General features: G+C 30.3%; 2 pseudogenes; both read right to left on the reverse strand.

Moving 5' to 3' along the window:
- Positions 1-7,742: 7,742 nt before the first annotated feature.
- LOC120191618 lies at positions 7,743-9,307 on the reverse strand (annotated as a pseudogene).
- Positions 9,308-17,505: 8,198 nt separating this feature from the next.
- Positions 17,506-19,782, reverse strand: LOC120191619 (annotated as a pseudogene).
- Positions 19,783-20,013: the final 231 nt, after the last annotated feature.

The following is a 20,013-nucleotide window of genomic DNA, read 5'->3' on the forward strand; positions in this document are numbered from 1 at the left end:
TTTGTATTTTTTTGTGCTTTCCTCTGTATCTTGTATGTAAATCGTGTGTTACAAATGGGGAGGATTACATGTATTTATAGTGAAAAAACTAATTATTTTAGAATCCATTAATAATAGAATCCTAATGCAACTAGACTTCTTGCTCGGTTGTTGCACGTTTGTTGGTGTGGTTGTTGCTTTAAAAGATATAGTGGTGGAAGAGTCATCTTAGGAGATGAACTCTTGCCAGTTCTATCTTTTAAGAAAATGAGTGTCTACAATACAAAATGATCCCTAGACTATATGGAGTTATTTTATTGAGTCAATCGACTATTAAAAGTTACAAAATGGTCACTCGACTATTCATTATATTCTAATCTCATAGTTTTTAATTAAAAAAATTAACGGTCGTATGAGTTGGACGTGAACGTCCAAATCAGATTGTCGTTGATTTTTTAACGAAAAAGGACTAGTTTGAAACATAATGAATAGTCGGGTGATCATTTTGTAACTTTTAATAGTCTGGTGAGTCAACAAAGCAATATCCTATAATCGAGGATCATTTGTGTACTTTATCCTATACTTTAATTAATGTATCCAATAATTAGACACTCGAATAATTTGGTATTAAATATACTTAAAATAATTGGATTAAACCCTATGTCGTCGTCGTCACCATATTTTGTATTCTTGTTTTAAACACAAAAATACAAGTTGACATAAGTTATGATTGAAGTAGGATTCAATTTGAGCAATAATTTTAACAATTCTTAGACAAATCTTAGAGTGATTATTAATATTATTTTATTATAATGTGTAATCTTTAGAAAAGATATGTGAACCAAATCCTAGTATTATGCAATGAACATTCCATCCAGATGTTTTGAAAATATATATAATTATAATATTTAATTTATTTTTCCTTTGCAATTTGGATTTTACTCTTTATTGGGGGAAAAATAAATAATGTAACCTTCAAGTGGCATTCCTAGGTTGCTTTTGGGGGTCCATGATGAAAACAAGTTGTGCCCAAATTAACTCCCCAAAAGTATAGTTTGTACTCACCCATTATGATTTGATGACCCCCAAAAGTATAGTTGTACTCGTCCATTATGATTTGATGACCTCTAATTTTTTTAATACATAATTAAATTTTGAATTTAGAAAATTAATCTCTTTTTTTACTTTCAAAATATATTTATTTTTCAGTGTAGATTTTTTATTGGTCTTCTTCTAGGTTTGTGATTCTACATGATTTATTGACTGGTTGCTTTCTCGATGTCTAGTTTCTTTGTATATGATGTTCCTTTGGTGTTCGAATATCTATGTCGGATGAGATTTTAGTTAAAGGGATAACGATTTTTCATTCATTCATTTTGGTTATTCTTCAGGTTTTCTCATCTATGTTTGGTGCTCGACGGCGTTGGAGTGCTCTGTTTCTATACGTCGTTGTCTAAATTGTTTATGCTTTTGCTTATCACCTTTTTTTTATACAAGAAAATTTAGGTCAAGGGCCCCTGTTCATGGTCATGGTATACTTAAGATCCAATTGAGATTTACATGGGAACTTACAGATTGTCCACCAAGAGTGACGGTGGTAAGATTCTAACTTGCATTACAAGCTCAAATTCCATAATCTCAACCCCTTGTACCAATACTTGTTGTCGTCGATTATCGTTATATTTTACATATGATAGTCATATTGTATTTATTCAGTATGTATTTGGCAAGATGATGTTGACAATGCTTTTGACGAATGAATATATCATAGTCCTACTTTCAATTTTTTTTATATGGTCATTTGAGTGACATGAATTATTGTTAAGATTTCAGTATTAATATGTCATTTCATATGTGAGTGATGGTAATAAATGAATTTAAGAGTTTAATTGGGTTTTTCATAAAGTTTAAAAATTATATAATTTTTTTTCTCCCGGTTTCTTAAGGTTTATTCTGATTAATGGGACGTGTTGCACTACTAGATTTGATGGGTGAATCTCCCAACGAGGATTTTCTACATACACAAGACCTCGAATTTGAGACATGCTTAAATGATATATCAAGTTGTATCACTTAAACCAAACTTCATTGATAAAATTTATATAATCTTTAAGAAAAATAAAATTTATTTAAAATATTTTAAAAAATTATTAAATTTTTAAAAAAAATTCATTTTCACATGGACTGTCATATTAACACTATAAACATACTATAGTAGCATTGTGGATCGATACAATCGATTAATTTTCGTCAATTAAAATATATCTTTTATTAATTTAAAGATTTAATTTAATAAAAAAAATTCAAGGTTGAATTGATCTCCCCCCCAAAGTTAAAGACCCCAAAAACCATTAACCCACCCATACTAATTCTTAACTAATACAAGTGTATTAAGCGTTTCAAATTATCATTTCGATTTTAAATTCATCCATAAATTCTAAGACATTATATTTAGTGATGAACATGGGTCGAGTTTCCGGTCAACCAATCCGACTTGGAAATTATACATCCTCCACCCGATCACCGAATTGACTTTTTGAGATAAAATCCGCATCTGACTCAATTCGACCATAAATAATATATTATTAAAAATTTATTTTTATTCAATAAAAATAAGGATTAATTGAAAATAATAATAAACCCTAAATATATAAGGTAAAATTATATCTTTTCGGGTCGGGTGAGATTGGATATTTTTCACCCTAACCCGACCGAACATAACATCTAAAAAACCCGACGTGATCGGATGGAGTCTCGTGCCCATCCCTAATTATAATTAAGTGTTTAAAGTATTAATCATATTCCCTTCAGTTTATCTATAAAATAAATGAAGGTAGTTTAAATCTAACGTGAAGTATATTTAAATATATCGTCAAATTCTAAAATGAGGGTACTTTCCACATGGATAACTTATGTTAAAAACAGAATAAAACTTTTGAAAGATAAATTATTTTTAACACGACAAATTCAAAATATCCACGTAATAAGTAAAAATATTTTAAACATATTTTGTGCTAAATTCATTATATGAAATCAATTAATATTATTTTAACTTAATATGAATGTTTTTAAGTTCAAATGGTTGTTGAACCATTACTCATATATAAACCAAATTAAATTAAGCCGGACATTAACCTAACTTATATGAGTTAATTTCATCATAACGTCCTCAAATTATGATCTTTTTTTTCCAAATTAATCCCTAAACTTTTAAATGTTCTATCTTCATCCTAAACTATGATTATCATTCTAAATTATCCTCAAACTTTGACCATTTTATTTTCATCCCCAAACTATGTCATTTATTCTAAGTTAGCCTTCAAACTTTGTCAACATTTAAATTTCATCCCAAATATGTATATACTAAAGTTCCATTTTAATGAAATTGTTAGGCCAAACTATATTATTATATGTTTGAAAAAAATATCGTTTAGGTTAAACTATGGTTAAACTAATTACATATTTGGATGAATTTGGGGATAAAAATTAAAAGATTTAAAAGTTTGGGGCCAATATAGAATGAGTGTCATAGTTGAGGATATATTAGAACGTTCAAAGTTTAAGGACTAATTTAGAAAAGTATCATAGTTTGAGGATGAAATTTTTAAATATTCAAAAGTTTATAGATCAGTTTAAAATGAGGATCCTGGTTTGAGAAACTCAAACTATATTATAATCTCTTTCAATCATGAATGATTTGTACACTTTTTTACAAATAAAGACAAAAATTGAGGGATTGTTATTTGAAATTTGGAATGTTTCGAAATATATAAAATATTTAGTTATTCAAAGTTTCCATGACGCACCATTACATTTGGTTCATGCATCTGCCCTATGAGCCCCCAATTTTAAATTGCTTTCCCACCTATAAATTCTCATTCCATTATTTATATATTGTCAGATGATGGAAAAAATTCATGTTATCTCGTACTGATTAAATTGTAAATTTATAATATTCGTTTACTTAAATTGGATTATTATCTATTCAATATAGTACAAAGGTATAATGCCAAAAAATAATCCCAACATTTATAAAAAATATTATTTGGTTCATATTCTTTTTTTTGGAGCATTTTGGCCCCAACGTTCACTTTGAAACAAAAAGCCCCCTATATAGATGTAAAACTATTAGTTAACACACGATTAATGTTTAAAAAAAATATGAGTCAATTTTAACTTAAAATGAACGTTGAGGGTTAAAATGTCCCAAAAAATGAATAAGAGAAGTGATTATTCTGTCAAATTTTAGGGGTCTTTTTGCCCTAAAATGAAAACATTAGGGCCAAAATGCTCTCAAAAATAGAATAGGGGGCAAAATGACCATTTTGGTAAATGGTGGGGGTAATTTTGACATAAGCCATATACAAATTATATATAGATTCTACCAAGTGCTAAGTAGTTTGATATCGCTTAAGGAGGTCTCGAGTTTAAAGCTTTATATATGGAGAAAATCACCGCCAAGAAACTCACCCACTAAAACTAGATGTACGACTCAAATCGATCTAAATGAATCATAAAAAGTCCCTGAAAAACCCGGAGGGTAAAGAAAAAAATTATATAGATTCTTGTCAGATATTTCCTACTTCAAATTATTTTGTGTGCATGAGATGTTTAAAATTATTCTAAGTTAAATTTCGTTTATATTATAGTTTTCTTTGACCGCTTTTAAAAAGTTAATATATTGAAGGAGGGGTACTAAACTAAATTATATTATTTTAGTTAATTATAAGTAAATTTTATTGAACAATTGATCATGGCATTTCACTATAATTAAAGAGATAATCTGATTAAATAATATCAAAATGTTATTTGTAAAATTAAATGATAACTATAAGTGGGTTCTTTAGTGCACGAACTATCGTGATTTCTGTAGTAAACTAATATTTTTATTCTTTGAGGTATCAAATTCGAGCATAAACACATGGTTTTCAGAACTGGATTCAAAGACCGACCGTGCTATCGGTTCCCTAGTTCAACGGTCGAAACCGGTCAGACTAGTAATGAACCGATTGAATCGGCCGGTCCGGTCCGATTTTCAAAACACTAATAAAAATGTTAGTGATATAAACGTTTAATGTTAAATTGTTGAGAGTACTTTGTAAATATATTACCTTATACTTACCTTAGTTTAATAAAAATAAATAAATTTCTAATCATTGATAACATATACACACAAGCCAAATATAAATGTTCGAATCTAAAACCTTTAAGAAAAAAACAAAACTCCCTTTAATCATAAAGACTATTGAATGATTTAATTATTGTTTGTATATTAAGAGTATAACAAATAATTCAATTGAACGTATATATTCCGCCATATGAATTAAGTAGTTGAGTAACTATGCGATGGTCTAGTTTAATTGTAATGACGGAAGGTTAACGAAGGTCATATATTAAAGACCAGACAAATTAAGGAAAGACACAAACAATAATTGCTTTGTTTTATTTTCTTTCTTTCTTTTTGGTGTGTTGATGGTATCGTTGAAACTCGAAAAAGAAGCATCGAGCAACTTGCGATATCACTTGTCTTTCCTCTAGGTGCATGCATGCTCTTTGTTTCGAGTTACATCTTTTACTTTCCTATGCCAAAAGCATATATAAGTAATATTTGGTCTGTGCTTTCGGTATTAACGAATTTAGAATTTTTTTTATATGAACACATATATATGATAATAAATTTTTAAATAAAATTTTAAAATAAATACAAATAATTAAATTTATAATTTTATGCACTATTGAATTCACATATATAATCACGTTGGTTCTATGCAGCATCATTTTCATTTTTGTAATTTGGATTTTTTTGAATCTTAGAGTACTTAGATCAAGTACCGAAGGGTCATATTCCTTAACTTTAAGGAAAATAAAAATCTATTAAATATTTAAGTAAAGTATACAAATAGTCCCCTGACTATAAAACATTACTTTGTTAGGTCTCTCGAATATAAAAGTTACAAATTTGTTAATAATATTTATATATCTAAACTCATCATTTTTTGCTAAAAAATCAACGACAATCTGAGCTAGACATTAATCTGGTGACTGTGATATAATAAAATATGATCCTGAAATCATTTGGGTTATATTTTGTAGATTGTCTCTCCATTTATATTATGTTGTCGAGCTAATGCTTATAATATTATGTTGTCGAGTCAATGTTTAAAAGCGACAGACATGTCAATAGATATTAATATGTTGATTTTATCGCATTTCGAGCTTAGACAATAGATATCATTAATATGTGATTTTATCGCATTTCGAGCTTAGAAGACTGTAATTTTTTTAATGTAAAAGGACGAATTTGAAATATATAAATAGTCGGATGATATTTATAACTTTAGTAGTCGGAAACTCAACAAAACAACATTCTATAGTTGTGGAACTATTTTGTAACTTTAATAGTCGCGATTTAACAAACCAATGTTTTATAATCGGTGAACCATTTATATTTACCCTAAATATTATAATGAAAAAATAAAGAGAACAACTTAAATTAAATAAGATATGAATTAATAGAAACTAAAATTGTCGACCAAAAATACATGTAGATGTCCATGTATACATGCATCCATGTACTATAATTATGACATTAAATTAAATTTTATTTATTTGTATGTATTAAATTGAATAAAATCATATTTTATTTAATTATTTTTATGTTTTAACGAAAATATATTTTTTACAAACTCTATTAATGCATGATTCAAACATTAAACTCATAAACATATCATAATATTTTCTTATAAACACTCATACATATACATATACATATACATATACATATACATATACATATACATACATATACATATACATATACATATAACATATACATATACATATACATATATACATATACATATCATATACATATTACATATAAATATACATATCATATACATATACATATACATATACATTACATATACATATACATATACTATACATACATTACATATACATATACATATACATATCATATACATATACATATACCTATACATATACATACTATACATATATACATATACTATACATATACATATACATATACATATACATATGCATATACATACATATACATACATATACATATACATATACATATACATATACATATACATTACATATACATATACATATACATATACATATACATATATATACATATATACATATACATATAACATATACATATACATATACATATACATCATACATATACATATACATATACATATACATATACATATACATATACATATACATATACATATACATACTATACATATACATATACATATACATATACATATATATCATATACATATATATACATTACATATACATATATACATATACATATACATATACATATACATATACATATACATATAATACATATACATATACATATACATATACATTACATATACATATACATATAATATATATACATACATATACTAACATATACATATACATATAACATATACATATACATATACATATAACATATACATATACATATACATATACTATACATATAATAAACATATACATAACATACATAAGACACATGATTAAAACTGTAATTAACACATAACATTGAAATAAATATGTTATCATTAAAATTTTCTTAGCATGATAGACAAGCTAGTGCTGTGCTGTACTGTGTCACGAGGTCATCAAGCGTCCAAATCTCCAGTGAGTCAGTCCCACCGTTTCCACTCGCTGAGTCATAGTGATCTCATTATCATGCTCTAAGCCAGGAAAGATTCCAAGCTCGAGATTTGCTCTTTCAGCTCCAACTCACTCTCCACTATAATCGGCCTAAAAACTTCACTTCCATACCCAAACCCATATGATAAGCTGTGGTGGTGGCGGTGGTGGTGGCGGCGGTGGTGAGTTGGTGGTTCTCTCGAAACTTGGCTGAGTGAACTCAGGACCCATGTCCTTTCTTAGCAGGTGGCTGAGTGAGGGCGGGTGGTGCTTCTTCGGCTGGAGCTTGAGGGAAGTTGAGCTTGGCTTTGTCCCCACGAATGCGCTTAGCGGCTTCATCGTAGGCTCGAGCCGCTTCTTCGGCTGTGTTATAGGTACCGAGCCAAACTCGGACGCCTTTGTGAGGGTCTCGAATCTCAGCTGCCCATTTACCCCATGGTCTTTGCCTGATTCCCCTGTAAACGCTCTTTCCGAGTTCGCAGAGTCTTCTCAACTTTTTCGGTGACTCTGCCTGTCTTTCTGAGTCACCTCGCTTTGCTCTACTCAGCAATCACCCCAAAGAAAATCAAAATATTAATCAAAATAATATTCATGGATCAATTTTTTTCATCATGCATGAACTTGAAGGCTGAATATTGTAGCTTATGCTCGACAAAAGGTCTAATTAAGAAACTAGTATCTTCCCTTATTTGTTCATGATTAGTCCTTATATTTCATATCATTGATAAATATATGAACTGAAAGACGATTTTGCAATTCTCTGCAGACTAATTTTTGAATTACGATTTAATGAAGAGGTTAACATGTAAAATAACACCAAATTCTAACAACTCAAGTAGTGCAATTAACTTTTAAATCTTCGGTAAAGTAAAGGGATGGAAGCCAGAATTAAGCCTTTTATGTTTGTTCTTGACTGTAACGAGTTAAGCTAAGAATATCTCAGCTTCAAAGTTCATGCAAGAACAAGAACAAAACACACACAGACAATTTTTTTGTGTGTGAAGAAAAACCAGACCTTTGTTAAGTTGATTGTCTTTAGGATCGATCCGCTTATTGTGTTGTTGCTGGTGCTGCGAAGTGATGTTGAAAGGGTTTTTGCCATTGTTGTCCAAACCTAGGAGGTCAGAGAAGTCAAGTTCAGACCAAAGATCATCGCGGTCAGATTCCGGCCATGATTCACGGCAACAAAATCGGAATAATTGCACCTCCACATTTTTTTTGGTGGGTTGTCTAAAAAAAGTTTCAACTCAAAAGCTTTGCTTTTGGGGTCTCCGATTTATAAACTTGACGGTTACAATACAAACCTATATATGAAAGAAACCGACAAAGTATATACATACACATATATGTATATATATTTTAAAACAAATATGAAATATAAAAAAATAAATATATAAATTTAAGAATTAATTTTAACTTTTAACTTGTATATATGAATTATCTAATCTTATTAATATTATACCATTATAAATATTTTTTATCGGTCTAAGATGATTATAAAGTAGTATATCATAATATTCTTAACAAACAATAATAAGAAATACACACTACAGATATAATTATACGAATTTAAAATCATAGAGAAAAACACTCTTTTAACTACCATGAGTTTTATAAAAAAATCAAAAAAAGTATTTTACATATGCATATTATTATTTATTATTATTAAATGAAACTTATAAATAATGCACTTTGGTCTTTGGTGGGGTATAAGATGATGACGTGGCAGACAGTGATTGGAGGAGGAAATGAGGGCGGGCTTCGCTTTCGTGTAACGTACGTCAAAATAGGTCCAAAATATAACGGCCGTGTGAGAGTCATTTGGAGTGGGATGTTGTCTAATGTCCCTAAATTTCCCACTTATTTACAATATTGCCATTTTTATTTATTTAAACTTATTTTAAGTCCATTTTTAAAAACACAAAAAACAGATATAATGCTTCTTTTTATATTATTATTAATTTAGGACAAATATAAGGTAATATCTATTCAAAAGATTTTTAATCATTTGATATTAAATACTCGTACTCTTAACATACATGATGCTCAAATCCGATACCTCTCAAAAAATAATTACAATTATTTAACCACTAAAATCATTAATTCTTACAAGTATAATTACCTTAAATAACAATGGAGTTTCAATTTTGAGATTTTAAGTTTAAATTTACTAAATAGTGCAATTTTGTTTCCAGTTAAGTTTATGACTATTTGATATAAAAGATAAATAGATGTGTAAAAATAAAAAAAAAAAAAAATAATTATAAATCTTAATAATTTGATTAATAAATTTTCCATTCATTATTTATCATATTTCGTATCAAATAAGTTATGCGTTGGCATCTGAGTATTTTATTTTCATTTTTTAAAAAATTAATCATACTTTTAGAAAGTTTTTGATTGATAACAGCGGGAAATAAGAAATTTTCAGTTACATTAAAAGAATAAAAACAGGGATTGTCTCAGGAAAGGTAAGTTAATATACGATTAATATACGGCGTTACCGGATATATTAAAAGATATTTAATAAATTTAGTTTAGCGCTACCGGAAATGTTGACTAATAATAAGTAGGTCTAAGTCATGAAGAAATATTAAAAAATTGTGCAACCGACAAACTTAACTTGTCGGTTCGTGTCGATCCAAATTAAAAATGTGTCGATCCAAAACGATATAACATGTAAAACTATGACAAAACCTGTATTGAATGATAAAAAACCGGTAAGCGCTACGGATACATTTAAAGTGTCGTACTTAATATAAGGATCGACATTTCGTGAATTTAAAAGAGAAACGGAAATGTTGACTAATAATAATGTAGTAGGTCTAAGTCATGAAGAAATATTAAAAAATTGTGCAACCGACAAACTTAACTTGTCGGTTCGTGTCGATCCAAATTAAAAATGTGTCGATCCAAAAACGATATAACATGTAAAACTATGACAAAACCTGTATTGAAATGATAAAACCGGTAAAGCGCTACCGGATACATTTAAAGTGTCGGTACTTTAATATAAGGATCGACATTTCGTGAATTTAAAAGAGAAACAGTTTTAAATCCTATAAAGTGTCGATACTTTTAAAAAATGTATCGATTCAAAACGATATACCAGGTAAAAATATGATAAAACCGATAAAAATATGATAAAACCGGTAACAAAATGATAAAGCCGGTAAAACGTTACCAGATATATTGAAAGTGTCGATACTTTATATAAGGATCGACACTTTGTGAATTTAAAAGAGAAGCAGTTTAGCGCCTATAATGTGTCGATACTTTAAAAAAATATATCGATTCACAACGATATAACAGGTAAAAATATGATAAAACCAGTATTAAAATGATAAACCGGTAAAATGATACCGGATATATTGAAAGTGTCGATTTTGTAAGTACGTGTAATAAATTATCGACACTTTCAAAGAAATAGGTAATTATCCTTTCGAAAGTATCGACCTGACATAAAAGTATCGACACTTTTGTATTTGTATTAAATATAAATAAAATATCCGATGAAAATAAATGCCATATCTAAATATCCTCTAAAAATCGATAGAACGGACGAGTTTTTGAAATCGAAGCGTAATTGTTGTTGCATTTCAGAAGGCGTTTCTAAAGCGAAGTTTGTTTGTTGTTGATGCAGTCGAATCGAAAAGTATGTTGTCAAAACCCTAGTTTTTTATTATTACAGTAATCGCGAATAAGTTTTTTATGTGTTGTTTGGGGTTTTGGAGTAAAGAAGCATTTGGGACCGATTGCAAGTAGAAAGTGATATTGAAGGTAAAATATAAATGTCGATACTTTTATTAAATATTATAGGTAGAAAATGATATTATAAGTTGTATAAATGTGCCGACACATTTTGGTGTGGCCATTCAAATCTTTTGAAGAAAACCGTTTTGTAACAGACATGATTGCGGCATGTATGTGATGATGTGGATGGAATCGATCGGTTCTACAGGGGCAACTGGTGATTTTGTAAGTGGAAAGAAAAATTCGTTTGTGGTAAAATTGTTAAAAGTCGTAGATTGAATGTTGTAGTTTACAATACTTAACGTTATGACAATTTGAATATAGGTTGTTGGAGAGTGGAATCGATCGCGAATATTAAACGATCTCGTAAGCCACAATCAAAATCAACGAAGACAGGAGATAACAAAAGCTGCCATGATACATAAGAATAACAAAAGGATGCAATGATGTAAATGTAGGGTTAATTTTGTATAAGATTTATAATTTTGTATACGATTTATAATTTTGTATGTGAATATAATTATGAATGAGATGAGAAAGTTAGCAGTATGTTGTTGTACATGTTTCTTATACAAATTAAGGGTCATGTTGATACTTAAAGTAAAAGACAAATTTACATATGGCAAACATGGTGTAACCATAAAGTGTCGATCCATATAAAAAGTGTCGATCTCATAAACATCGAAACCCAAAAGTAATGTAATAGGTAATTTTTCAATCTATTCGGTACAAGTATACGGTTTATGAGAATATGTCTAAATAATGTATCGACTTTTGTAGTTTGTGTCGATATTTTGGTCCAGAATGAATGGCAAATAGGTGCAACCATAAAGTGTCGATCCATATATAAAAAGTGTCGATCCCATAAACATCGAAACCCAAAAGTATAATGTAATGTGTAATTTTTCAATCTAACCGGTACAAGTATACCGGTTTTATGAGAGAATAGGTCTAAATAATATGTCGACACTTTTGTAGTTTGTGTCGATATTTTTGGTACAAAATGAATGGCAAACAGGGTGCAACAATAAAGTGTCGATCCATATATAAAAAGTGTCGATCCCATAAACATCGAAACCCATAAGTATAATGTAATAGGTAATTTTCAATATAACTGGTACAAGTATACCGTTTATGAGAGAATAGGTCTAAATAATGTGTCGACACTTTTTTAGTTTGTGTCGATATTTTTGGTCCAGAATGAATGGCAAACAGGGTGCAACAATAAAGTGTCGATCCATATATAAAAAGTGTCGATCCCATAAACATCGAAACCCATAAGTATAATGTAATAGGTAATTTCAATCTAACCGGTACAAGTATACCGGTTTTATGAGAGAATTGGTATATAATATGTATGGACACTGTTTAATGTTTTGTCGATACTAATTTAAATATCAAGTGTTTTTCCATCGTTCATTTATATAGTACTCTAAATCGAAAACCCTAAACATAAAGGCAAGCAGGCAGAAGATAACTCTTCCTCTCCGAAGAATACTAGCGTATCATAACAGTGACGATCAGATATTCAGGTAAATTTATCGATATTTTATGGGTTTGATTGATTTCTATACTGGAGTTTTTTCCTGAATGTGTTGTGTTCTATTGTAATAGCATCCAACCAAAATGGCTCCAAAACGTCAGCGTCAGAAGCGCGGTCTTTCTCAAAGCTCTTCTCAACCCAGTTCTTCTCAATCATAACTCCTTCTAAAACAAACGATTCTTCTGAGGAAATCAGGTCCTTCAAAACTCTGAACTTTAGATCCGATATGGAGAAACAAAGATGGCAGACGAGTTTTAAAATAAGGAAGATTCGTCCCGAACGTGTCATTGACCTGGGTTTCTTGTTTGATGATAAATATGCATTTAGTTTTAAATCCATATTTACATCTTGGGGTGGCTTGAATTCCTTGGTGTAGAACCAAGATATTATCCCAACCTAGTTAGAGTCTTCTACAACAATGCTTCCTTACAGCACGAGCCTAATAAGACTAATATAATAGGAATTAATACACATCATGGGGAAGGATATATATATCTCTGGAAACTATTGCGGAGGGTTTAGGTGTAGCGAATAAAGGGGATTCAAATGAAAATGGTGTAGATTGGTCTACAATTAAACGGGTTGCTAGAAATAGCCCAATTCACCTCGATGTAGAGTCGAGAGTGTTTAACAAAATGCTCAAATGGTATATCCGGCCTAGTGGGGGAAAACATTCAACGCTTTGAGACAACGATTATTGATGGATAGCAAAGTATAAATCCAAATCCAAAACGGCTCCAAACATTGCAAAACTCATATTTAATACAATTGTATATATGGTCACAAAGGGAGCAACAATTTCAACTACACTACCATATGGATGTGTCATCACCCATCTGTTGAAGAAGAAGGAAGTTGATTTTTCGCATGACGCCCTTGTTCGATTAACCCGCAAGATTGACATGGTATTTATTAAAAAAGCGGGATATGATTTTGTTGAAAAACTCGGTTGGAAGCGTGTCAAGGAGGTCGTATTAGATCAAGAGAGGGAGGAAATGGACCCCGTTGGCCATGAAGAAGAGCAACCAAGTGGAGACGCAATGATGGAAGAAGCTCCAGTTGCAGATGATGTCACAATTAAGACCGTGATGGAATACATGGTCAATTTTCGGGAGCATATTGATTCCCTTGTGAGTGGAATGCGATTCGATATTTCATCATTGCAACATGAAGTCTCCATGTTGCGTGACGAATTACGTTAACGACATCAAACGAGTTAGGTAATTCATTATTTATGTTTCTAAACATTTACACGTTCTGAACTGTATTTTATTTTCTTTTAACAGATGTGGACAACCAAGCGGTCAATGAAGATGAAGCTGACGATGAAGATGACGATGATGATGATCCAAACAAGTATATCGTGTCTGCAACGCCGCCTTCAAGAAAACTTTTAATTTTTGATCTCAATGGTCTCCTTGCCTACATCCCAAGACTGCCTGCAGGTTTTAATTATATTCTTTTGTATCCATTATTTTAACATATAAGCGTAGAACTTTAATCTCATTTTCTTCATGTTGTAGATGTTGTCCTCAGAATATGATTATTTGAATTTATGCAATTTTGTATCGACAATTTTGTTGTTGCCCTTTGGTCTTCAAAGATGAGGTTAGAACATGTTTGGAGCAATTGAATTACTGTAGTCAAAATCGTTAATATACATTTGAATGTTAACATTCAAACTTGATTACAATCTCAGGCATAACGTCGACCGTGTACTTGAGAAACTACCTTTATTTTCTGAGCATTTTCTATTCGTGTGGGTAAGATGAATATCATTACAGTTTGTTGACTTTTCGTTGTCTATGATTCCTACATATTTATGTTCGACTGTTTGTGAACATGATCAAGAAAAATGTAAAACATACGATACTGTTACCTACTGTTACATACTGTAAAGATCTCAATGATGTTTGGAACGCGTGTCCAGATTTTAACGAGCTAAATACACTTTTGGTCGATGATTCAGCAGAAAAATGATTTATAATCCGGTAAGTTGCATTTATGCAATATGTTTTTCCAGTTGAACAGGTGTTCAGACATTGATTATTTTAACAACTTATGTGTTTATATAGAAATACAATTACATATGTCCACATACCTTTGATGCTGCTTCCCATTCGAACGACAATGCTCTAGGTATGACACAAATTTATTCATGCTTATGCGAATTTAGTTTATTGTTAGCAAAATTGCCTCTAATGTTCCGGACTTCGTTAGAAATAACCCTATTTCATCGGATTAATTCGTTTGTCGGTACATTATTTGAACATTCTTGTGTATGTATATTTTGTGTGATTATATTGTGTGTATTTTCATAATTATTCCATATTTGCTTCTCTGTATACATATACATTTGAGGATTGTTGAAATATCAATACTAGTTATTAATGTATTTTACATCTGCTTGCAATGTATCGAAACACATTACTATATCATGTTTCCATGATATCCACAACAAAATTTTCAGACTTTTTAATATTGTGTCGGTACTTTATGTCCAGAATGGAAGAAAAATGTGTCGATACCTTTTCAAAAAGTGCGATTGAAAAAACATCAGAACCAGAATTATAATGTAATAGATAATTTTGTAATATAACGGTATAAATATACCTGTTTATGAGCGAATAGGTCTACAACCTATATCGACACTTTTAATATTGTGTCGGTACTTTATGTCCAGATTGGAAAGAAAAATGTGTCGTACCTTGTCAAAAAGTGTCAACATTTACACATCGGAACCCAGAATTATAATGTAATAGATAATTTGTAATATAACCGGTATAAATATACTGGTTTTATGAGCGAATAGGTCTACAACCTATATCGACACTTTTTAATATGTGTCGGTACTTTATGTCCAGATTGAAAGAAAAATGTATTGATACCTTGTCAAAAAGTGTCGACATTTACACATCGGAACCAAGAATTATAATGTAATAGATAATTTTGTAATATAACCGGTATAAATATACCGGTTTTATGAGCGAATAGGTCTACAACCTATATCAACACTTTTTAATATTGTGTCGGTACTTTATGTCCAGATTAGAAGAAAAATGTGTCGACATATATATTACATATTTATTATTATCTTTGGTTAATATTATTAAATTTAAATACTAAATAATATTTTATAAAATATCAAAACAATCAAATAATTTTTTGTGTAAATGAAATTATTAAATTAATATTGTAGGTAGAAAAACATGAAACACTATTAAAAAAAATTGAAACATAAAATTACATAACTTTAAAAAAGTATCATTTTTATAAAAAAGTATGGACACTTTCAATATAATAGGTAAAAATATGATGTAATAGGTAGCACTTATATAATGTAATAGGTAGCGTTTATATAATGTAATAGGTAGTGCTTATATTGTAAAGTATTTATCCTTTTTATAAAAGTGTCCATACTTTTTTCACTGTGGAAAACATTAATTTAAGGTTATCTTTTGAGGTGAGTTTTAAGATATTAATTTAGTAATTATAGGCGTCTAATGATTATTTTTTACGTTACGATATATATTATTATTAAATTAAAAACAATAAACATATATATTACATATTTATTATTATCTTTGGTTAATATTGTTAAATTAAATTCTAAATATTATTTTATAAAATATCAAACAATCAAATAATTTTTTGTGCAAATGAAATTATTAAATTAATATTGTAAGTGGAAAACATGAAACACTATTAAAAAAAATTGAAACATAAATTACATAACTTTAAAAAAAGTATCGATCATTTTTATAAAAAGTATGGACACTTTCAACATATTATAATATAATAGGTAAATTACAATGCTATCGGTAAAATATACGGTTTACTTATAAAATAGGTCAATATAAGCGCTACCTATTACATTATATAAGCGCTACCTAATATGTTATTGTACTTTAATATTTTCGGTTAAATAATATAACATAACCGGTTTAAATTTTAACCGGTCACTTGTTTAACCGATCACACCGTATATTAGTTGTTTTTTAGGCGCCGCAGAACTACCCATAAGAAACATCATTTGATAGGTCTGCTGATTCCAGTGCAATAAAAGCATTTGTAAAGGCAAGAATCTGGGAGCCTGTCCATGGATTAGGGTTTTGATCTAAAAATGTGGTCAATGGACTAAATTTCAGTTACACAAAATACAATCGAATTCATAATCGAAACACATTAGAATGGAGACAAAAATAGTTTTGGTCATCTTGAATTACATGTTCAATCATTCTAGATTTGAATTGGCCGAGTTTAAGTTCGAATTTGAATTAATCTAATCAGGTTTTCAGGCGACATATCTAGTTCATCGAGTTGATAAAACAGTTATACTCATCCGTCGAACTTGAGTCGAATATGTTATCGACTTATGGTTCAACCGATCAATCCAATCTAGGTTTTCCCATCATGAAAATGTAGGTTCTCAACATGACCATTTGACAGTTTTGTCAACGCAATCAAGCACACAACTAAGCTACATTATCCAAACTCAATATCCTCTGAAGAATTGTATATAAATATACTCGTATCCGACACTTAATGGTCCATATAGCATTCAAACGCAAAGGAACCAGTTGTTTATAGACAGTCTCTTGACTGATTTTGAGGCAACGATGTTGACAAAACAAGCATTGGAAAACAGATTGATCACCATCAAACAAGATATATGTGAAAAACCTTCGCCTCAACTAACAACTTACGGAAGGGAAGATGATGTTGTTGATGGTGATAGTGGACTGGTTGTTCCTTGCCGTAGTCTCAAAAAGATTATCGACTGCGTCCTCGAATTCTGCTGCTCGATGGCTGAACCGGACCTGTATATTGTGGCCTATGGATGACTTTCCCATCAACAAACAAATCCCCTGATAATCAATCACACATAAAGTTTTACGGATCAAAATTTGTAGAACATAAAGGGGATACAATAGCAATAGCACCAAACCATCAAGCTTTAAACTCTCAAATTCGGAAACAACCCACCCCCGTAATCTTTGTTCGGAACATCGAGATACGAATCGGGAAAAACCCAGAGTACACGAGGTAATCCTATACACAAGCAGAGTGTCAATTAGAAACAAAATCCCAATTGTATAAAAAGGATTGATTATTTTAACAATTTAGTATAAAAAGTCTAACATTTGGGAGCTTTAAAACCCTAAAACAACTAAAGAAAACATCATACAACAATGAAAATCAATGTTAATTCTTACTTTTAACGAAAACCCTAAACCACTAATAAATGGAATTACCTTTAACTTTATAAGACAACTCCTCAGAAATCAAAGCACCGAACCCAGTATACCTCGTCGTACAAACAGAGTATATCCTCTTCTTCGCTTCCTCTTCACTGCGGCATCAAAAAACAAGCAAAAATAAGAAAACCCAATTCTCAAATTTTGAAACCCCACCAAAGATTAATGAAATTTAAAGGATTTTTTAACCTGCCGACAAGAGAAGCAAGAGTTTTGACATAGGCATCGATCATTTCTTCTTCAGAAGAGTTTGGGTCTTCTGTGAATTCCAAAACAATAAGCCAATGCTCATAATCGCAGCCATCGAGAAGGATGGTTTCCTTTGGCGGTCGGTTGCTCCAGTTCGGAGATGGATCGTCAAGGGAGTGTAACAGGATCCGGATGTCCTGGTACGGGTCAGGATTTTGAGTGCATCGGGGATTAAAACTGGGGAGTTTTTGAGGAGAACAAATGTGAGGCGAGAACGAGAAGAGAGAGAAGAGGAATAAAGAGGGGAAGGAGGAGAAGAGAGATTGCGGCTTAGGAGGGTTGATAGATACTAAAAATTATTCCCATATGGAATGGGTTGGGTTGGGTTGTGTGTTTGGGATGGTTGGTTTGAGTATAAGGGGAGATAAGATAGTAGGTTAGAGTAATTTTCGTGGAATACTTCTGATAATTATGAATTATTTACAGTGAGACTTAATCTCACAACCACAAGGTTAAGTGTTTTGTGTTCTACCAACTGAGCTGGACAAATAATTTTTCACACTATTACTAATTAGGTTGATATTAGGGATCGATATGAATAGGGTTTCGTTAACCCGATTCTATTGGAAAATTATGCATTATTTATCCGACTTGTCTTGAAAAATATATATCATTCATCTGACTCAAATTTAATCTGACTTTTTGAGATAAAATCCGAACTTGATCTGATCCAATTTAAAATAATATATTTATTAAAAAATTATTTTTATTGAATAAAAATAAGAATTTAATTGAAAAAATAATAATAGATGGGCATTATCATAATTATCTTTAAATATATAATGTAAAATTATATTTTTTTTTCGGGTCGAATCCCATGCCCATCTCTAGGTGATATCCTAACTAAATATTTTGGAGTCTAATTTTTTTTTGGATAAAATACACAAATGAAAGTATTATTTTGTTAAATCACTATACCATTAAAAGTTATAAATATACTTTTTAAAAAGGATTAATTATAAAATAAGTGTTTAAACTATACCGTTTTCACGAATAGGTGCCTATAATTTTTTTTGAATAATCTTGGTGCCCAACATTACAAACATTACCACTTTAGGTGTTCGGACTATAACTGTCGTTAGTTTTCTCCGATAAGTGACACGTTCTACATTATGGTAATTTTATTTTTTTAAAATTAAATTTATTATAATATTTATAAAAATCCCTAATTTCTCTTAAATTAAAAAACCCAAAATTCATAAAAATCCTAAATCCTAACCCTAACTCATCGCTACCCTTTTCGACCATGACAATCACCTTCGACTTAGTCCCTGCCATTGTCATAGTTATATGCCACCGTAGGTGTTGTTGATTGGCCTTCAGAATCACGTGGGATCGCGATTTTCATCATAAGGTTCGTGGGGTACAAAACGTCGATCGACCGCGATTTCATAGGAGTATTTGTAACACCCTGAATTTAAGTCAAGGATTAAATTACGAAATATTAAAGTTTGGAATTCAAATTAAAAATGAATTAAGAAAAGTTATGGACTAATGGCTTTAAGTGTA

The sequence above is a fragment of the Hibiscus syriacus genome, unplaced genomic scaffold (genome assembly GCF_006381635.1).
Source record: "Hibiscus syriacus cultivar Baekdansim isolate YM2019G1 unplaced genomic scaffold, ASM638163v2 tig00116970_pilon, whole genome shotgun sequence".
In the NCBI taxonomy this organism is placed as follows: domain Eukaryota; kingdom Viridiplantae; phylum Streptophyta; class Magnoliopsida; order Malvales; family Malvaceae; genus Hibiscus; species Hibiscus syriacus.